Here is a 22,875-nt window from a genome sequence, read left to right as displayed (position 1 = left end):
CACCGCAACACAGATTATTGACCTGATTGTTCACCTCTTCAGTGAGGGCAGAGCTGTAAAACTATTCAAACCTGTCTGATTCTGACATTGGGTATGCACGGGACCTAGACAAGCACTGGGTTCCTTTATTCAGTCATATCCCAGTGTGCACAGGACAGTGCCACCTCAGACTTTTTTTTAAATGTGCGAGACAGAAAGCACCCTATTCTACCGGTGTCACCCAGACAACAGTCCTGTGGATGCTGCGATAACAACTCTATAAAACAAGTGGTGTGCATTAAATAACCAGTGTCTCTCATCCCTCCCCTCAGACCTGTCACTCATAATGCAGCCTGACTGTCGCAAATGTGTTGAGGACTGTCAGGACGTGTACCCCGCCCCACATAATCAAATGTAATCAAATCAGTATGCATATGCACACAGAGCATGGAGGAGAGACTGAGGGAAGGGTATGGAGCAAACAGGCACTGAAAAAGAGCAACCAAACAGAGAGGCAACCAGGGAAGACATTAAGATGTGCGCACACCATGCTCGTAAAGGGTCTTGGCGATACGTATCCCCCGTCCGAAAAATCCTGCATGCTTCCCTACTTAAAAGCGCTTGTGACACATACTGTAATTTGAAATGAGAAAACATGCTCTATCCGATTTCTTTTTACAAGTAGCCTCTGGACTTTTTAATATATTTACACGTTTCATTTCAGTGTAGCTCATCCTTCATTCATTTTGATTTAGACTGTACATAAGAGTCATGAGATGGTTGTGTCTACATGTGTGCAGTGTGCTCTGTGAGAAATTAATATGCTTGTGATTAGGGACCAGTTCAAATAGTTTCCTGTGCTGTGCTGCTGTTTCCTGCCACCCAAGGCAACAATTACTGTAAATTCATTACTCCATAAAAGCTATTATACTACCATTAAAAGTCGATTATGAGATAGTGTGTTGTCGGAAGATAGGTGCTTGCAGGGCCTCTGGGTATCAGTCACAGATGCTCCAAAGCCAGACAATTAGAGAGCTTTAACATGTTAAATGTTTTTATCAGGCATAAATCAAGGGAGGTAATTGATTTATCCGGTTATTGCTTAAAACGGCCAATTTGTCTCTCAACGCTATTGACAATGGGGATATGGAAATTAGTAGGTGAAACACACAAAACTTGATTAATCTGTTACACTAAAGTCTCCACCACAAGCTGAAAGGATAGTTTCTGCTGTTTGGTCTTAATTATTTAATACTTAATTATTATAATTCATTATTTATTACTTCATTATTTATTATTTAATTATAGGAAATGGTGACTGTAGTCAAGTCAAGAGATGGGCCACAAACAATAATATCAGTAACCACAATAAAAGACGATTGTTACTTTTTGTATAATTGTGATAATTCCCAAAGATAATTGCCATTATACCACCCGATCATGCAGAAAAAGCTACTTATCTCTTCTCTTCTATTTTGTTTTAACAGCAACAAACTGCAGTTCTATAATTGTTAAAAAGCAGGACTTCATTATAAGATATATAATTAATGTCTGACGCATATAGTAGTGTTTTGAGTATACTGTCATAGCATAATCAGATTTATTGTTGTTATTACTCATAATCACAAAAAATATTATATAAATATAATAATATTGCATAATGTCTAGTCCATACAGGTGAATCAAAACAACAGTTATCAATTGATCTAGGCCTGTTACAATAATGTTAAAAAACATGAACTGCAAAAAATAAATAGCACACTGAAACACTTTCAAATTCAAGTTTCTACAGCTCAAATCTTATCATATTGCAAAATAATGCTAAGAAGCTGTACCCACAATAAAATTTGAGGTCAATATAGTAATTATTGTAATTGATCATGATTTTCTAGTGCATAATCTGGACAAAAATTATGTGAAAAAGAGAAGACCCATCTTGACAACTGTTCTGCACAAATGAACTTGTCGGCCCATTACATGTATTATCCCAGTACTAATGCTATCAGAGACAGCCGAGGGACTCAGCATGATGAGATTACATTCACTGCAGTGTGTTAACAGACAATCTGAAGCATGTCCACCAATACACTTTAATGTGCTTGGATTTCAGTGGGTCATCTCATCGCCCTGGTCCCAAGAGTTCATACTGACAAATTAGGATGGATTACTGAGCTCTTCCATTTAACAACTTCCAAATTGCATAGATTGGTGACTATGGACTAAGGATGGGACAATAAACATTAATATAGTTTATTGTGATAAACAGGGTAGACAATAATATATACAATTGTGATAACTGGCAACAAAAATACTCAACATTATATCATCAGTATGTACAGAAAAAAGCTACTTCATAATGTTCTCTTCTAAATCATTGTTGTTTTCACTTATAACAATGTAAATACTATAACAGTTGTTTAAATATGGAATTTATTCATAACATTAAAATTATACTATCAAAGATACTCATATCCATTCATTTTTTTTAACTATTAGCAACATTAATAATTATCATTACATAATCATTAAACGCAATTATTTTGGCCATGCCTAGTGTGGACAGAAGCGACTTCTGTTGTGTGTGTTTTAACCCTTATTTATATCGGCTGGCTGATATTATTGAGCGATATGGGCATTTAGAGACATATCAGCTATCGGCCTAAATTTTGCTGTTGTGGGCTAATGGTCCACATGAGGATTTTAGCGTCATCATTACAAAGCTTAGAAACTCTATATTATATTCAGTTAATCCTATTTAGAGAGAGGTAAATATCCTAATATGAGGCGCCACATCAATGTTTAACAGAGAAGTAATTTGTCTGTATGCGTGATGCCGTATTGCCCCTGAACGCACCGGCAGAGTCACATCACGTGACTCACATGCGCTTATTTACACCCATGCGCAACACTGACACTGGCTTTAAATGCTCTTGTCTGATCTAAGACTATAACTATTACCCCCAATTCACACCAAAGCGCAACGGCACGTAAGCGCAGCAGCACAGCACACGAGCAGCAGACGTGCAGCTTTAGAACTCCCTTTTAACCGGTCTGACAATGTACACCGACAGTGTCATACGCGCGTCCAATGAGCGTCTGACGCTGACGCGCTGCTAGAGATAGGTTGGAGTTCTAATTTTGCAGCGTCAACGGCACGTCTCCAAGGTTTTTAGCAGGGGAAAGACAGGAAATAAAAACACGGTGTCAAAATAAACTTCCGATGCCCTTTCAAAATAACTGAACCAAAGTCAAGACAGCGACGTAAACAACGAGGACGTGATTTACGATGTCAGACACCAATTCTACAAGGACTCAGGACAAACCCAGGACTAAACCAGGACTAAACCAGGACTAAACCAGGACTAAACCAGGACTAAACCAGGACTAAACTAGGACTAAATCTGAACCAGGACTCACTGTCGAAATGTGCTCAGTGTCGTTCCGTGTAGCCCCGAGTGTCCACGGGCGAAAGGACCGGTGCAGAGCTCGGAGAAGAGGTACGTGCAGCCGTCGCACTTTTCGGACACCTGCTCCGCGGGGCTCAGGGTTCACAATCTCTCTCTCTCTCCAAGATTAGACCTGGTTTAGACCTGATTTAGTCCAGGTTTAGTCCTGGTTTAGACCTGAATTAGTCCTGACCCGCCCTTAAAATTCCAGAACGTTAAAACTTGCCCGTTTCAGCGACTATTTTCCCTTATCCATCGGTGCAGGACTCTGTATCAACATATAAACGTATAGGCCTTATTACCTGGACGGACATAAGATTTTAATCACACTCATAATGTATGTTTATTATAGGTGATTTTACCTTATTAAGGGAAAAAAAAAAAAAACTGAGGTGTTTAATGTGCATGCTAATAGATTTAAACCTCATTAAACGCAAATGCGTTGCAGTTGTACACTTAATTCACAATACACTTAATACACATTCTAACTTAATACACTTTAAACATAAAATAAATGATAAAAAGCAAGTACAAAATGTGATGTCTGAAAACAGTGAGAAGATGTGCAGGCTGCGTAGCAGGAGCGTCTCTGACGCTCTGGTGTGAATTGAAACTTTGAAATTTACGCGTACGCACAGCTCCGCCCACGTTAAGCGCAGCTGCAGCTCCTGGTGTGAATTCGGGGTTAGAGCCCAACCGATATATCAGTTGGCCGATATTATCAGCCAATATGAGCTCTTGTAAGCATATTGGCTATCAGCCGATATGCTTGCTGATAAGGACCGATATTTCACGTGGGCATGTTATACCTTGTTATAAAGCTTAGACTCTCTACATTATGTTCATTTAATCCAATTTACAGATAGATAAATGTCCAAATATGTGGCTCTGCATCAGTATTTATCTGCGGAGTCATTTGTCTGTGTGTGTTCATACTGTCCCTGAACACACCCCCAGAGTCACGTGTGTTTGTTTACAGCCGCAGACATAGATCGATGTGCGCAACACAGAGATTATATTCTTTTTACAGACAATCTACTTATTCTTATATACTTATATACAATCTACTATATTACGGACATTTATTAGTGCAGATTTGTGATGTGAGGACGAGCCTGTGTGAGGGGTGAGTGTTGATAATATGTCGACTTTGAAGCTAGTTTTGGTTTGTTCTGATAGGTTAGCGATTAGCTGCTGTAGCTCTCACACATAAACAGGCTGTTTTCTATTGGTCTATTGTAAAGTGACTATATTGGCCGCATATTTGTTACTGGACCTGCATTGATATGTAAATGAGCTGTGAATAGAGGGGTGAATGATGAAATTTGCGCATACAATTAATTACCGTGGCACGCAGCATTTACGGCTAAAAGCTAATAGCGATTGTTTATTTATTAGCGAGTGGTGATGGGTCGGTCGCAAACAAAGCAGATCTTAGAGCCAGCTCTTTGAAGTGAACGACGGAAGCCTGATCCTTATTGGGATTGGGAGTCGTGTTTTCTCTTTCTCTCACTTTTTTTCTCTTTTTTTTTTTTTTTTTTTACTCTTGGTAGTTTGACAGCGGCAGCGGCTAAAAAACGAAACTTTCAAAAATATACGTGTGCATAGGGCAAAAAAAAAAACTGCATATATATATATATATATATATATATATATATATATATATATATATATATATATATATATATATATATATATTCAGCATAAAATAAATAAACCAGGACTAATCTTGGGGTCGAGAGAGGGAGAGAGATAGAGACCGAGTCCCGACACTCAGTCTTGGTTAAGTTCTGGTTTAGTCCTGTTTTATACATGGTTTAGATCTGTTTTAGTCCTGGTTTAGTCCTTTTTCAGTCCTGGTTCAGTTCTGGTTTAGCCCTGCTTTAGACCTGCTTTAGTCCTATGACATATCATGTAAAGAGGCAGAATAACAATAAATGCTGCTTAAATAAACCCAGTTTAAAATCCACCAGAGCCAAACCTAAGTTTTTTTTTTAATAATTCAACATTTACAGTGAATTTTTACATCACTAAATATATCGGTGATTATATCGGCTATCGGCAGCTCCAACTCCCATTATATCGGTATCATATCGTCCACAACAAAATCCATATCAGTCGGGCTCTAATAACTATAAATAAAAGTTAACTTCAATGCAGTTTAGGCCAGCCACAAAACTACTGTTTGTTTTTATCAAAGTGCAAGTTCGGAGCAAAGAGGACTGTCCCATAGACAGAGGACACACACAGCTGCTGTCAATAAAATGGATTATACTCTTTTTTACAAACAATCGTAACGAATCAGGATTAGAGGGACACTTATTTGTAAAGACCTGTGATCTGTGAGGTGCCCGCATGAGTGGTGAGTGCAAATGTGTGGGTTTTAGAGCTACTTTTCATTCTTTGTCATTGGTTAAAGCTTAGCTGCTGTAAGCTACCACATATAAACAGACCATTTTCTTACATTGGCCTACTGTAAAGTGACTATAGATTCTGTATATTACTGGACACGCACTGAGATGTAATGAGCTGAATAGAGGTATGAATGGTTCGCATTTACGCATATGATTCATTTCCAATCCAATCCAATAGAGTAAAATTTACTTTACAAGTCAATTTTTACATCACTAAATATACCGGCTGTGAAATTGGTTATCGGCACTCCCAAAGCCCATATCAGTTGGACCCTAGAAACAATACAGTATTACTAAAACACAATATTAACATTGTATAAACCATATCATGTACTTCAGATACTTCATGTTGTAGTGAAGGACAAGAAAGCAGAGCAAAGGCGGAATAAGAGGGAGGGGAAGGTTAGGGTTAGGATAATCCTGTGTGTGTATGCGTGTGTGCTGGTATGGCATTCAATGAGAAAAAAAGAGGAAAAAAAAAATTGGTTATGAGTTTTGCTTTTTTTAAACACAAGACCCTTATTTGGCCCCGAGTGCACCTTGCAATAACTCATTAATCATTTCTTCCTTTGTTTATCTTTACTTGGTTTGTATAATGTCACTTGCTTCCAAAATTGCAGCGCCCTGAGCAGAAGTTGGGGTATTTGTTTTACACTGTCTGTTCAGCAAACCTCGGCTCATTTATCAAAACAAGTGTGATGGGATGGCCTGCCCCAATGCAGTTTGTCTTGTATTGATCACCTCCTGTCACTGGCTGTCTTTCCTGAAGGTGATTGGTGCCTTCGTCTTTCTGTTTATCTTAATACTTTGGCACATGAAAGTATTTCAAAAGGAGGCAGTTGTGCAACTGGGTTAAAAACAAGTGAAAATTTGTATTTAGAGAAATTTCTACTTATTCACTACTGCCATCTATTGAACGGATTTAGATACCAATTGGCTGGCTCTTCCAATCACCAGTGTAAAACCACTTCCCTCCAACCAGATGGCTTTTGTAATTGAGTTTATTGAGGCACAGCCAACATGCAGTTTTCTTCCTATTGCTAAATACATGATACTCTCTTTATGTAATTTATTCTCATTGCCACATTTTTTTATGTATTTAGAGGTGCACTATGTAACTTTTCTGGTGGAGGGTCTGCCACTTGCTTTTCTCAATGTAGATTGTTTTTCTGTTGTTACAGCTTTTAACGTAGTATCTATCTCAATGGAGATAAGGTCACTGGATAGAGTCACAAGTCAGATATGTGTGGAGGAGACCCTGCTCATAGAAATGCATGTTTTTAGGGTATTTTTGAGCAAGAAAATTTAACTATAGCTGAATAAGTGTGAGATGTGTGATCCCATACTGTGGAAAACAACAACATGGAGTCAAGCAGGTGGTTGAAACTCCATCTGAAAAGTTATATTATGTATCTTTTAATGGTCAAAAGAATTCAAATACCACAAAATGACAAGTGCTTTGTCTTGTCTCCATCCAGAAACACACAGAAGGGGTCAACACTGCTTGCTTCCTGTTTGAACAGACATCATGTTTTCTAATGTGAACTGTAGGTGCTCTCTGGTGATACAACAGATGCTACGGCCATCAATGGTTTATCACAACAGTGCAGAGTCCCGGTAAAGCGGCTCACAATTGAATGAATACAGCTTTTCATTGACTTTAATAGTACATTCAGACAGAAATATCCACCTCTATCCCACGTGCAACGAGAGGTGATTCAAAGCCAAATGGGTTGCTATGAAAATGAATCAAGCTGAATGAAACCTGTTAGCATGAGGGTGACATTACCATGGAGACCCAGATCTGAGATAAGCCCACAGGTCCCAAACAACAAGTTAAGGTCAGGAACCCCAATAAAACCTTGCAAGGCAAACATGTAAGCATCAGCCTTTGTGTGTGTATGCAAATGAACAGATTGTAATGGCTTAACATGCTAAAGAGGGCACACAAATCCCTAGAAATGTCCTAACATGACTCAACACAATCCGGTATAATAGTTGTATCTGAAAAGGTTGACGGGGAGTGGATCAGACAGCTGTATCAACAGTCAACAAGACCTAGGTCACTGAGGAAATACTAATCGCTAATGTTAGTTTGATCCCTCTGATGGCTAGCATGGGCAGCATCCAGGAACATAGTGAATAATCCATACTGAGTAGATGCACGATTGTGTACAACGACTTTGCTGCTCCATTGACCTGCGACCTCTGAACCACAGGTATCAATTGGAAAAGATGGACTTTTTATACATGAATTTAAAAAAAACTTTTTAAGTACATGTCATTAAACACGTGGGGGGGGGCGGGGCGGGGGGTTAATGCTGCAAGTATTAGACAATGGAAATGGGAGCAGATAAAAGCCTATACTGTTCTTAGAGTACAATAGACAATTGAATGCCTAAAGAATGTAAGTGCACTCAGCATAATCCTATGTTTAATGTGAATTCCTTATAATAATATAAGAACTTAATTTCTGTTCCTTTGAGTCCCAGTTTGTAATTAGACTGACTCAACCCTGTTGTATTCTCACATAACACCACTAGATGGTATCTATACTGCTAGAGTAGGACAGCATGAAAGCTTTGGCCTGATAGAAGAAGAGCAGAGACCACTGTGAGCCTGAACAATGGACAGGTGTAGGGAGGGGTAGGGTGACCATGTTTCCGTTTGTGAAAACCCAGACACCTTACAGGGTTGGAAGGTGGGGCCACGACATTGGGCTACTCTCAACTTGCAACCTGTGCACATAGCCTCCCACTTGTCCTGACCAGGACAGAAAACAGAGAATTTCTTGCACAAGTCATTGTTAAATGAGCATTTGCGCTTCAGCATGTTGCAGACTGACTGACTGTTTGTGTCTGCTCACTCTTTCTGAGTGTACAGAGAGCTACGAGAGCCGCTCAATTTAATGACCCCAATGAAAGGTAATGAAAACCTCGACATTTCCATCACTTAAAAAAACAAAACCCGGACACCCAGGATAGGACGCATAAAACAGACATGTCCAGGGAAAAATGGACGTTTGGTCACCCTAGGTAGGTGGGAATAGGTTACACATCTGACATTTGTAAAAACAGAACTCAATTTGACTTTTTCTTAAAAGTTTTAAAATGGTCTTGATCTATACAAGAAATAGTACAAGATCAGTTAAAAGTGCTTTTCAATTATCATTGTAGTATCGAAAACTCTGACATTTTAGTATAGTGACTATTTGCATGATTGCAGTTATCAAGTTAAAGGGCCACTGCATCTGGCACTCCACAGTCTGTCACACTCAGTAGCAGCTCATTAAGAGATTGGAAATCATTTCACCAGGATCACAGAAATATTATGAAAATATTCCTGCTTCACAGGAAAGTAAACGCAACCCCGATCAAGGCGTCATGATTGGTCTACACTAATTTGTATGGTAGCTGCTAAATGTTATGATTTTTGTTTATTCCAGAAAAAAACTACAGTAAGCAAGCAAGATTTATTTAAAAAAAAAAAATATATATATATATATATATATACATTAAAACATTTTAAAGTATTGTTATAATTGTAGGAACAAGAAATTGAATTATTCTACATAATCCTATGGGCATAAGTGAGCCTACTATGTCCTATAGAGAGATTTGTTCTGAAGGGCAATATAAGAAGATATGAATTTGTATAGTTAATTTAAAAAGTTATATTTATGATGAACGAACTGGTTTAATTAAGAGCCTCGTGCCTTTTAGTTTCCGGTTTATAGGTGACATTCTGCTTATATTTATTATTTTTACTGCTTTTTGCTATGGAAATACACTAAAAAAAACACAAGAATCATATAAAACTATTTAAAGAAGTGGACTAAGGGAGTGTGACGTCACCCATAGCATTTGGCAGTCAAATGAAGCTCACAAGGCCATTAGGCCAACAGTTACAGGGCGAATTTGGAGCTGAGTTCCATATTAGGAAAAGGAATTCATTCACAGACAAATACTGAAATAAAAACACCAGGATCATGTAAAGCAGGTTAATATAGTTTAAGATCAAAATGAGGAGCCTGACAATAGCAGTTACAGAGACAGGGATGATGTTTTTTCAACACAAAGTGAATCAATGGAGGCGCAAGCTCACGCATAGTCACTTCCTATTTGAAACATGGTAGCTAGTGGTTTAGCTACTACATTTGATGCTAGCCAATACATCAAAGGGCTACCAAAACTGTTTTGTATAAAATTGATTATTAAACTAAGTCATGTTTTTGACTTTGACCTTGTTCTTTGCAGAGGATATTCTATTATCTAAATAACTGCGGCATTTGCAGTTTGATAATTGTGCTGACTCAAACTGCAAGTTTGATTCCATTTCAATATATTTTGCAGCCTATATACAAGGATACTGAAATTACCCTTTTACCCAGTTTATTTTATTTTTATTGTTTGCTTATACATTTCCTCCTATGGCTTTGGCTAGAGAGCATTTCTGCTGACACGTCTGGAGCACTGCAGACAAACAATCCGACCAAGCGCTGTGTTATTTTCTAACCTGGCTCTGATAATCCTGTCCTCCAGGGAGTGCAGTGACATTCACTGTTTCTCTGAGAACACGTTGGGTGAGTCAGTGTGTGTGGCTGGGCTGCTCTCTATTACCATAATGATGAGTCAGTGCTGTTCTCTGCTGGGCCCTCCTGTCCTCTCCTGTCCACCATCTCTTATGGTCTCTTATATGTCTCCTTTCTTCGTCCTTCCTCTCACCTGATCCTACCCACTCCTCCTCTATTCTAGGACTGTTCTGTCCCATATGTGCAGGGTAGTAATTAGTTATACTGACAAAGTACTTACTATGGCTGTACAACTAATCACAATCGAATCAAATGGACATTGAACATGGATTCAATGAACGCAATAATCTCGTTCAGACTCGTGCTTTGACAGCGGCAGCGGCTAAAAACGAAATTTTGAGAAATTTGCATGTACATAGAATAAAGAAAAAGAGCATATTTGGCTGTAGTTTAGCATAAAATAAATAAACCAGGACTAATCTTGGGCACGAGATAGAGACCGAGTCCCAACACTCAGTCTTGGTTCAGTTTTGGTTTAGTCCTGTTTTACACATGGTCTAGATCTGTTTTAGTCCTGGTTTAGTCCTTTTTCAGTCCTGGTTTAGACCTGGTTCAGTCCTGATTCAGTCCTGGTGTTAGAGCCATAATTTAATTTATTAAATAGTTATTTTATATTTTACCATAAATTCATATTTTATTATACCTTAAAAACAATTATTAAAATATTATTCTTAAAATTATAGAAATGTTAAAATGATTTATTTTCAGTCCCAATTTAAGTTAGTTTGTCTTTTGGTTTATAGCGTAAGAGGGTGGGTCCACGTAAGAGGGTGTGTCCTAGGTAGGTAAATTAGGTCAAATAATCAGGTCAAATAGGGAGACAGGTGTGTGGGGAGAATGGCATTGTGGAGGGCGACCGACACGGTCTTTGACCGCACTGAACTGCATACGCTGAAAATCTGCAAATAAAAGAAATCAAACGAACTACGGACTACGTGAGTTTTTGTACATTTCGTGTGAGTCAAGAAGCGGACGCCCTAAGGATGGCTATTTACATGTGTTACAGCTCATGTTAAACTAGAAGCCATAACACCTGGTTTAGTCCTGCTTTAGACCTGCTTGCAACAAAACAATCTGAAGAGCCGCTTGGGAGCCGAAAGAACCAGAAGCTTTTAGTGAGCCGAGCCAAAAGGGCCAGTTCTCTAAAAAAACTGGAATACCCACCACTAGCTGCTAGAATGTGATGCAAAAATGCCATTAGGCCAATCTACTGTCTGTAAATATGACGTAAAGAGGTAGAATAACAATAAATGTTGCCTAAATAAACCCAATTTAAAATTCACCAGAGACAAACCTAAGTTTTTTAAACAATTCAACATTTACAGTGAATTTTTACATCACTAAATATATCGGCAATTATATCGGCTATCGGTAGCTCCAACTCCCATTATATCGGTTTCATATCGGCCACAGCAAAATCCATATCGGCCGGGCTCTACTTAATATGATGTATGATCTGCTCTGACAATAGATTGAAAGAATTTACTATATGCTGGTATATTCACATTGTATGTGTTCATTAATATGCAGTATCCTTATCAAATGAATAACTACATTTTTTGCTGTTTAAAATGTTTTTTTTTTTTTAACCAGTTAATAGCATAATTAGAGACTGCAGAGACCACATCACCAACTCTACTGGCCCTCTGTACAATACCACATCTAATACAAAGTCCTCCTCATCACCTATAAACCCCTCCACAACCTCCATCCCTACCTCACCTCCTCCATCAGCACTGTCCCACCCGCTGCCTCAGATCAGCCGACACCAACCTCCTCACTGCCCTCATCAGGACAAAGCACCGGACTTTGGGGGACCCTCTGGAACTCACTCCCATAACTCATCAGGAACTATGACTCATTACAGCACTTCAAATCACTTCTAAAAACTCACCTGTTCAATCTGGCTTTTCCCCATGATTTCTACGGTCATTTTCTACTGTTTCCAATTGTTGTAAAGCGTCTTCAAGTTTCTAGAAAGTGCTACATAAGCCTGATGTATTAGCAGTATTATTATTTATAATTACTTGAGTACATGTTACACAGTACTATCTTGAAGTAACAATTTACCCCACTCTACTCTACTCTTACCTCTGCATACTGTATATCCACCATCGCTTTCCTCTTAACAGTTTAATGCTCTTGTTTACTCTCTGACAATGCTGACACCACACTTTCAGGTTTACACAGTGCTCCTACATCCAGGAAGCAGCGTGGCCAATATCACAGGCGAAGGTGGAGGTCTGCATGTTGTATGTCCTCATTAACCTACAATGTGATGACTGTCCATGGACGATAGCCACACTGTGTAACCAAGCCCGTTTTCATCATGTATGCTTCTATAAATAAACCTTTTGTGCTAACGCTGACAACATCTGCTTGTTCTGTCCATACCTTTTTTATCTATGGCTTATCACACTGCTGTTTCTAATGCAATGGTTGAGAACACCTAAGCTATTGTATTGTGCTATTATTCCCATTATCTTATAGCCTGTTACAATCCATGGTATTTTTTTTATCTGAGCAAGCACTAGTCAATGGCCTCATTTTCCTTTTGTCCTTAAAGGAACAGGAAAAAATATTGATAAATCACTTTATTTCTTTTTGTAAATTGACACTTAAGGGAAGACCCAGGACACGCTGGAGAGACTATGTTTCTCAGCTGGTCTGGGAAAACATCGGTGTCCAACTGGAGAAACTAGAGGAAGTGTTTGGGGTGAGGGAAGTCTGGGAGTCCCTTCTTAAGACTGCTCTCCCTGCGACCTGGCCCCGGATAAGGGGAAGAAAATGGATGGATATTGCTTAAATTACTTACTTATAAATTGCGTAGTAGTTTGTAAATGCAAAAACACTTGTTTGAAGTAATAATAATCACAACCAAGCTTTTACAGCTGCCTCAGTAATTATTACAGTCTTCTTGGTATAAATTCGATGTAGTTCTCATTGGCCTGAAAATATATTGTCCATACTGCACATCAAACATTTCCATAATTGTCTGGCCAAATGTAGAACCCCTGCCTCAATAATGTAGATCTATAGTAGGTGTGGCTCAAAGGAAACTTGTCAAATGTTTGAATAGAGCAGAAAATTGTCAACACTTTTGTGTCATTACATCATTGTTGTGTCAAATTTCTTGTCAATGTGGAGTAAATCCTCTGACTTTGTATAAACTGTGCAGCAGCGGTTGCCACGGCGCCTCAGCACTCTCATGTTTGATCTTATAGTCCAAAAGCATTAGCACAAAATCAAAGCCGTACTTACAAAGTCATTCATTGCGGTCCTTCGAGAGCTACAACTGGTGGTCTGGTTCAAAAGAAAACACGAATGCACAGGGCCCCCAACTGTGACGCACTGGCTTCATCTGATCAAACACTGACCTGTTTAGTTCATGCCTGATCAAAGCCTGATGTCTATTAACCCTTGTTGCAGCTAAAGTCTTATCAAGAAAACTACAACCCAAGACACAAATACACCTGGGAATGTATGTCCTCATCTGATCAGCAAACACTAACTCCCGAAATCAACAATAAAAACAATATATTTAGGATAGTGAAAGGCACATATGACTCAAAGTATTAGATAGATTTGAGTATCAACCCTATTCTTTAGAGTCAAAATCAAGTTAGCAATTTTGGTATTGTTTAGTACACTACCAATACTAAAAACACACTGCATAGTACTAGAGATCAATCAATGTGGGTTTTTTCATGTTCATTGTACATTGTTCAGAATCCAGAGAAACCAATGGCCAATAAACTCAGTTGATATTTTTTGGGCCATATCTAGAGGCGACTTTGATTATTACTTCAAACTCATGCACAGCACACTTTTACCACAAACATTTAAGAAAGCTGTGTAGTCTCAGTATGTCTTCGTAATAAAGTGTTAAAATAAGCTTTATGGGTATTTTTTAGGCAACACCAGAATATCAGTTCTGGTATCTGAAACGCTAAAAAGTCTCTATAAAGTACAAAATGATAACAAATCAAGTCAAGAAGCAAACTAGCAGACATATGCATGTTTCTTACAAGTTACCCCTATGTTTACTTATTGATTGCTACTGGACGTAACCACCTGAGAACACATACTAAAATGGGATTAGGCAAGATTCACCCTATTTTAATTTTACAATCTCTAGATGCACACAAAAACACTTGAGAATTCAGAGGCTCCACTTACGCACATTATACAGCATGCAATCAAAATCAAATAGACCTCTCCAGATTTCTTAGTCATTAGTATTATTTGAAGAGGCACAGTGGCATGATTCTCATAGTGGAGACTGAGGTGCTCTTCACAAAATTTGGAGGTAATTGTCCACGTTTTGGGAAATATGGCTTCCAATTACCATAGAGCAGTCTGGGTGGGTGTGTGAGTGTACAATAGCGCTCACTGACAGACGGTTTATCATTTTGTTCGTCACTGCAGCATCTGCCTGTCCCCTCCTCAAGGCGCGTGGGTTCAATCAACACCAGCTGCTACAGAGGAAGGAGGAGCCATCAGCAGCCTCTTTATACTGGAGCTGAAAACACACAGGTCTAAAATGAAATGACGAAATACCAAAAATCACACAAATCCAGATCTCAGCCTATAACATGCTCAAAATGTCAACCCTTCAGCTGGGTACTCACTTGCGCTCTTACTCACACATTTACAGCATGCACAATTAGGAAAAATCTTCAAACTAGGCAGCCAAGATCAAGCCACTGGTAACTGACATTACTGGGCCATATTTAAAGTATACACATAACAATTAACGGTCCCTTATTCCACTATTTTCTGATCTATGTGACAATTTTAGTTCTCAAATTGCCAGTCTCTATTGAACAAAAGGTAAAAGGTAGCTGTTAACTTGAAAAATACCACTTCATCACATCACAAGGTAGAATTTTAGAGATATAGATAGAGATAGACTAATAATAAAGGGTTACTCAAATATGTGTAAATGAAACAAACCCCCCCCGGAGGAGCTGGAGGACGTGTCTGGGGTGAAGGAAGTCTGGGAGTCCCTGCTTAGGCTGCTGCCCCCGCTACCCGGCCCCGGATAAGCGGACGAAAATGGATGGATGGATGGAAACAAAACCCATTTCAAGTATGTTTTTGAGGAGGTAACAACATTATAATACAACTAATAGCTCACAAGAGTCAGTAATATAGGATCTTTAATTATAATGTTGTCCCCTCGATAAAAAGATACCTGGAGTTGTATTTAGTTTCATTCACATTCACTTGTTTCATTAATCCATGAATCCATAAGCCTGTTTAAAAGAGAATTAAAGCCACAAGAATGCATAAAATGTATTCTTTAAATTGTATGGAAAGTAAGTATTACTAATGTTGCCATGAGAATATAGCAAAATCAAATTATTGGGTATAACATTTGTAATTTAAAAATGTCAAAACACTGCATAAAAATGCTTAATAAAAATAGAAACAATTTATGTTGTATTCTTTCAAACAAGAATATATGTGGTTATTTCAGCATATTTGTTATCATTTAGTCCCAATTTATTTTTTTTAATTAAGATATACATTTTTGTTAAAACTGGTCACCCTCTAGACAAACAAAATATTTTTAATATGCAGCGCACACTTCTGTTTGCATCTTATAATTTCACTGCACTCCAGTTGACAGCAGCATATGTCAAACTGTCAAAATGTCAAATATAACCTTCTTCAACAATACTAAATTATAGCCATGTGAGATTAAAGAACCCTCAGCTGTGTCATCATTGGCCATTATTTCCAAACTTAGCATTTTGATGGCTTTAATTTGTCACAGAAAAACAGAAAAATGGTAAACAATGCACCATTTCTGCATCAAATTGATGTTTATGCTGTCCATTTGCCTCATGAGAAATTACGCCCAGGAAGGTGAACTTTGGAAAGGTCGCCATCAAAGCACATAATTGCGAATCTACAACACAAGACAGGTTAAAAGTCAAAATAATGTGCTGAAGATGACCCCATGACATCAAGAAATCAAATGTATTTTTATAGGAAAATCAAGCACTGGGCATCAAATATACTGCATATTTAAATAGGGCTGGGTTTCATAGTTGGGTAAGAACTTGCCGATACAATACATACCTCAATACATAGGACAAATATGATCTATTTGATACAATACGATATATTTTAAAGTAATTCGATACGATTCAATAAAAATAAAGGCCCTTACTTAATGATCGCCTCTATTACTTAAGATTAACAAGTAAATAAGTGCATTTTGTTTAGTGCAGGTTACTAATGAGAAGGATACATCAAACTGTTGCACTGGTCATTGCTTATCCATCCATAGTTTATACAACCTTAACATTTATTTGTACAAAGGGACATGTGCAGTTTAATTGCTCTAAAGCTCACTACAGAACTACTAAATCAAGGCTCTGAGACTAAACGTCTTTGGTAAACCACTCCTTGTTAGTTAATATGAAATACACCATCTTAATTATCAAAACATGTATTGCATAAACAAGTTCCCATCCTTTAAACAAGCAACAAAACTGTAGTGTGATCATAAAACAATTTCGTCAAATATACAAGAAATACTAACAGCAATATATCGATACAGCAGCCCACAATATCAATACTGTATCACCAAATTCAACTACACAATGCAGTATATCGATATTTCAACATCCTTATATTTGAATGGCTTTACAGAGTTTGTAGTGGCGAAAGGCCCCACAAGAGCTGATTGATTCACTGACCTACTATTTGTGCAGTCTATACTTGACAGCCAATGTGTGTCAGCAAAAAACAAGAAAACATCAGAATAAGCAACACTGCAGCCTTGTGTGCACAGTGAAGTGGGGCATCTCTGTCAACACTCTTCTCTTATCTATGAGGAAAAGCATGGGTTTGCCAAAGAGGTAAATTATGTATTAAGAAGAAGCACTAGAAAACAAATTACTTTCTCTGCCCTTCTCTTTATACCCAAAAATCAAAGTTCATCAAGTCCATCAAGTAAATCAAGTTCAAGAGAACTTTTTAGATTTACACAATGAAAACTAGTAATTGTTTTGCCATTGGGTTGGGTGTTTGAGTCCCAACAGAATTTATACTTGCAACAAAATAGTAGGGCATCTAGTAGGTATTCACATTATAATGACTGGATAGACATTTTGTTCAATAAATAACAATGAACAATAATTTTAGGAGTTAATATTTATTGAATAAACTTTTTAATCACCCAAGAAGCAACTTTTTTTTTTTTGCAGTACATTAACATCTGAACTGTACAGGATTGTATACTGTAATTAACATGACTCATTAATATAACTTTTACACATTGTACATTGTATTTCTGTGCACTATTTATTTTTTGCAGCTTATGTTTTCTGGATATTTTCTTTTGGAGCTGAAACACATTATTATTGTCATTATGTGTCTGTTTGGAAAAATTTATCCCTCATTCTATATTATAGGTCTATTTGTAGATTAATCAAGCTGAGCAAATAGCCTTTCCTCCATATGGGAAACATTGTTCTCTTTCAAGACAAAAAAAAAAATCATCTTTTGTGCCTTGCAATTATTTTACATGAAAATTGGATACCGTTGCAACATCACAGCAGAGACTTAACTTGAGAGTGAAGCCATATGGGTTTATACGAGACAGAGAAAAATAAGACATTTTCCAGAGCTAAACCAAACAACTATTTTTCACTTGCAGTAAAGATTGCCTGGCAGGTTGATATTTGACAGTTTAGGGAGGTATTTTTCTGAGCGGCAGTAAAAATGGAGGCAGCGCTCTGAGCCCATTCTGCTGCGTTCTCTAAATGTGCCCAAATCTCTAAATTGATTTGGAGCCTTTTGGTGAGAAGCAGATTTTCATTATCAGCCTCAGCAGTTCACTCCACTAAAAGACGCTGGCACATTATCCAGGCAGGGCCCCCCTCACCCCCTCCTAATCTGCTTATCAGCCCCGATAGTGGGAGCCTGAATGGGCCGCACTAATGGCAACTGCTCAAATAGTGTTCTTTTCTGAACACTAGCATTAACCAGCCAGCATCACTAAACACATGATATGTCTACAGCTGTTGAATTCACTCTGACAATTTCTAACATTTCTATATTTAATTACTGTATATTGGCTCTTCATTAGGCCTGTCAAGATAATTACTGTATCAACTTGACTCAATCACTCAATATATGTAAGGCTGAAATAATATATTTAGGGGATCAATATGTATCACGTGTACAATTTCTTGCAATTTAGGTAATAACATAAGATTTGAACTGTAGACAGTTGAATAAATAACTTCTAACCCTAATTATAAGTTAATTCTGCTATTTAAGTGTGGCAGTTCATGTCTTTTAATGATACTGTATATTAAAAGCATGGTGTATTGGGATTATCTTTATTGTTACTGTATCAGTGGCATAAAGTTTCTACATTATTGTTATCACAGCATATCTCTGTAGCGATATATCGTCTGTTATTGTGACAGGCCTACACATAATACCACATAAGTATTTACTATGCTTGTAAAATATGATTGCTCATATGAACATGATTTTCCACAACTTTACCATACAAAGTTTTTACTGCCATTTAGCCACTTGTCTAGTGTAACTAGTGTTTCAGGGAAGGTCTCCCACAGACTCTGAAACTATTTAAAGTAAACTAAATGTACAGAGTTTTGCTTTAACTTAGCATATTAAAGGCACACTATGTAACTTTATAGTTCGGGATCCGTCACCTGCTTTTTTATGGATATGTCCCTGCTCTGCCAAATGTTGCATAGTATGAGAAAAGCATTTGATGGACCCTCCACCAGAAAAGAAGTTACACATAATGCACCTTTAAGTTTGGATTTGCAAGTGCTTTAATTATGAAACTGATCATCCTTACAGCAATGACAAATGCTTACATAACCAAAGAAAAATACATCTTAATATTGGACTTGCACTAACAACTATGAAGTTCAATCTTTTTAAGCTAAACAAAAAGTTGCTTTTGGCAGAGAACTTGAAATGGTGTAGAAATTTGGTGTGCTAATAGAATTAAGAGAGCAGAGGTTCTATATTTCCAAATTAGTTTTATATTGGTAGTCTGAAACATCAAAGTTTGTAGCCACTGTATACTTGCTGTACATGTTATTCAAATGGGTCTCTGCTGATTCAGTTGCCAAACAGCCTTTCTTCCACCCATGTTTAAACCATGCAACAAAATGCTTAGAAAATAATTGGATAAAAAGTCTATCCCAACTGAATCATGATCTAATGTGTTATTCTGATTAAATTCAGTGTTTCTGTGCAGTCCTATCGTAATTAATCCTAATTAACATAAGACACATTTCCAAGTTGATCAGCCTCTGTCATGAGTGACTGACAGGTGGATTTAACCACTCCCAGTTACCTGGTCAGCCATAACTACACGTTTTGACAAAACTTCACAAAGACAAGAGACAAAAAGAAGTTATACAGGCTATTTTGTTGTGAATGTTACCAGAATTTTCAAGGAGATGTCTTCCGCATTTGAGAGACACGTGATACTAATTAGAGGCGGTGGTTGGATCATTCCACATTAGGACTGGCTGGTCAGGCAACAATCACAGAGTTATGAACTTGGCATTATTAACCACCCCTAGTGCAAACATTTATAAATAGTGAATATTTTTACTTTCTGAATCTGCACAAACACAAAAACTAAAAACATTTTCTCAGTGACTTCTTGTGAAGCACATTTCTTTTGGACCTGTCAGAGCAGCAGGAGGTTGAGCTAGTTAAATCAAAATCCTCGGTCTATTTTCACCCTGCTGCTTTCAAAATTGAAAGAATTATACAGTGGCAAGTGAAAAAGTAAGAATTTGAATTTTACAGGCAGATAAAACACAGTTTAGAGGAGCACCCAAAATAAAACGCTGATTTGGAATGAGTCCTCGTGCTGCGTGCAACTGTGAAAATCTGAATTTCATTCTGAATAACAGATTTCTGTTGTAATGTGGTAGTGGTTACGTACACTGTAGTAGGCCAGCCACAATTACGCGCACATTACGCACTCACCACCAAAGAGCCAATGTAATAAAAGTACCAAGTGCAAAACTCACCACGTGTAGTCCCTTTTTTCTCGTCAAAGCTCTTCAACAGCCAAACACACCAAAAGTCCATTGCCTTTTCCAGTTGAACAGCTATAAAAGCACAAAGAGACATTTCCATATTTTTATTTTTGATCTTATGCCGTAAGCTAACACCAAATTTATCCATGTTTAGCTAGAACCTCATGCTAATCATGCGTCAGCCACATCATCACCGGGCTCACACAGATCCAGTCACAACGATTATTAATTAGTTTTATCTCTGGCAAACATATATTCACCTGTCCCTCTCCTTGTGGATCAAGAGAAATGGTATTTTTAACATTCAAACTACTAAAAAAAAACATTGGCTACTACTCTCACTTTGAACACTTGTTTTAACTACTTGAGCAGATAGGCTGTGCTTACTTTTCTATCGCGAGAGTGCCCCCTGCTGCTTTGAATACACTCTACATCGTTCTGCAGCGGAGCATGCGTTTAAGAAGATAAACCAGGATAAAATTTAACATCAGTGTGTCATCACAACTCCTAGAGTAATCCAGGTCATAGAGCTTATATCCACTAAATAAACCTATTAATATACCATAAATATATTTAGATATGAAATGCTGGCTTAACACTGAGAATGACATTGCTCCCTCTCTGGGAAATTGGAATGCCACACTGACTTTTTGTTTCAAAGGAGAAAATGACAAAAGCTGATGAGGCAGATACTCCCATCTATTAAAGTCAGTCTGGACTGTCCCTGCGAGGCGTGCGTCTGTGTGGGCTTTGCTGGATGATTTAAAGGCTTGCCACAGAAAAAAGAAGAGGTCATTAATAATTATATATTTGCATTTTGCTTTGTTGTCATGTCATATGTCCCTCTGCCCTGGAGCTACTGCTATTACCTCTGCTTGTTGTCTGCCAGTGTGCTTTTTTTCATAGAGGAATAGCAGTCCTTTTTGAGGCAGCTTTGGGATATGCACAATGTGATAAATGGTGTTTATAATCAAGAATTCAGTATTTATGTATTCCTATACTAAACATTAGACAAAATGCACAAAAGGTGACAAAACTAGGTATAGATATTTTAATTAAATGGGAAGAAGGGGGGGACAGAACACTAAATGTAATTTGCTATTTTTGGTGATTTTTTTCATATATCATGACAAAGACACTTTACCCTATCTACTCCCACTCTGCCATGCCCTGTGAGAATGACGTATGTACTTTCAGAAGAAGCACTTTGTAGCTACTTTGTGTACAAAACTGAAATTGTGATATAATTTTTTGGTACTTCCTCTGGCACTCTTAAAGGACCCATATTCAATTATTTTCTGATCTGTTATAATGTTGTTTCCTGGCCAAAAACATACCTGTAGTTTAGTTTTGTTCATTCAAGTCTTAATACAAAGGTTGCCTGTGCAAAGAATTTATATCATTAGCAACACTTATCTACTAACCACACCTTCAGATTTATATTATGAACATACATGTCTTTATAGGCTGTGTATGAAGCATTTTCATTGTTGTTTTCATGCACACTGAAAGTAAAGCAATTAAAATGATTGAGCAGATTTAGCTGCAGACATAAACCTAACTGAAGATGCCTGGATGCCTTTCATGCGTCTAATTGCAGCCAAGCGACTGGGAGGTGGAGCTAATAGTAAAGCTTTATTAAATGATGGATGGAAGCTGAAACATTAAGAGACATACACGTCTTTCGACAGCAGCCATAAATCTTAGTTCATGCATGAAGCCACAAACATATTTGCATCTCTCATTTCATTGCATAAAATTAACTGAAAAAGATGATGGGGCAGACCAGGCCTATTCCATGGATCACTAAAGCGGGATTTGTAGAGTATAATTTCAGCTCCCAGCCTATATTTGGAGGATGAAAATATTAAAACATTACTTATAGAAATGTACAGTCTGTGCTTTTGGTTTATTGTACCAAAATATAATGAGTAAATTGCAGAAATGTTTTTTACTTTTTCATGTTATTTAACTTTCCTCCATCCTGAGCCTCCTCAGGATTTAATAATTTCATTATCACGAGTGGTACAGTGGTAAAATATACTCATCTCCAGAATCCTTTGCACAAGACTGTTTTTAAAGTGGTTTAAGAATTAACTTTGGATAGTTGTCTGTACATCATGTATAACATCATGTACATCATGTACATGATGTTATACATCATGTACATGATATATATAAAAAAGACCGTGGGCTATGTAAAGGTTATATTGCTATAATGGGTTTATGAGTACCCCAAAGCATAATAATCCAATCCACATTCAATTCAACAGCTCAAACTCATTTTACTTGTGCAATAATTTTGTATTGCCAGTCTGTATATATTTGAATGAGAAAACTATGGCCTTGAGTCAAGAAATTGTCTTTGTAATAGTTTTAAT

The 22,875-nt window shown here is 37.6% G+C and overlaps 1 protein-coding gene across 1 annotated transcript in view; it reads right to left on the bottom strand.

The window, feature by feature from the left end:
* The window catches only part of b3gat1a (beta-1,3-glucuronyltransferase 1 (glucuronosyltransferase P) a), a 166,541-nt gene extending 145,686 nt beyond the window's left edge, over positions 1–20,855 (bottom strand). Inside the window, exons 1-3 of the mRNA XM_020926886.2 lie at positions 20,755–20,855; positions 20,486–20,566; positions 14,824–14,952 (exon numbers count right to left, since the gene is read on the bottom strand). The gene's annotated coding sequence lies outside the window, so the exon portion shown is untranslated. The remainder of the gene's footprint in view (positions 1–14,823; positions 14,953–20,485; positions 20,567–20,754) is intronic.
* Positions 20,856–22,875: the final 2,020 nt, after the last annotated feature.

This window comes from Boleophthalmus pectinirostris, unplaced genomic scaffold (genome assembly GCF_026225935.1).
Source record: "Boleophthalmus pectinirostris isolate CB_2022bp ecotype Guang Dong unplaced genomic scaffold, ASM2622593v1 HiC_scaffold_9, whole genome shotgun sequence".
Lineage (NCBI taxonomy): Eukaryota > Metazoa > Chordata > Actinopteri > Gobiiformes > Gobiidae > Boleophthalmus > Boleophthalmus pectinirostris.
This window is presented reverse-complemented; position numbering and strand designations above follow the sequence as displayed.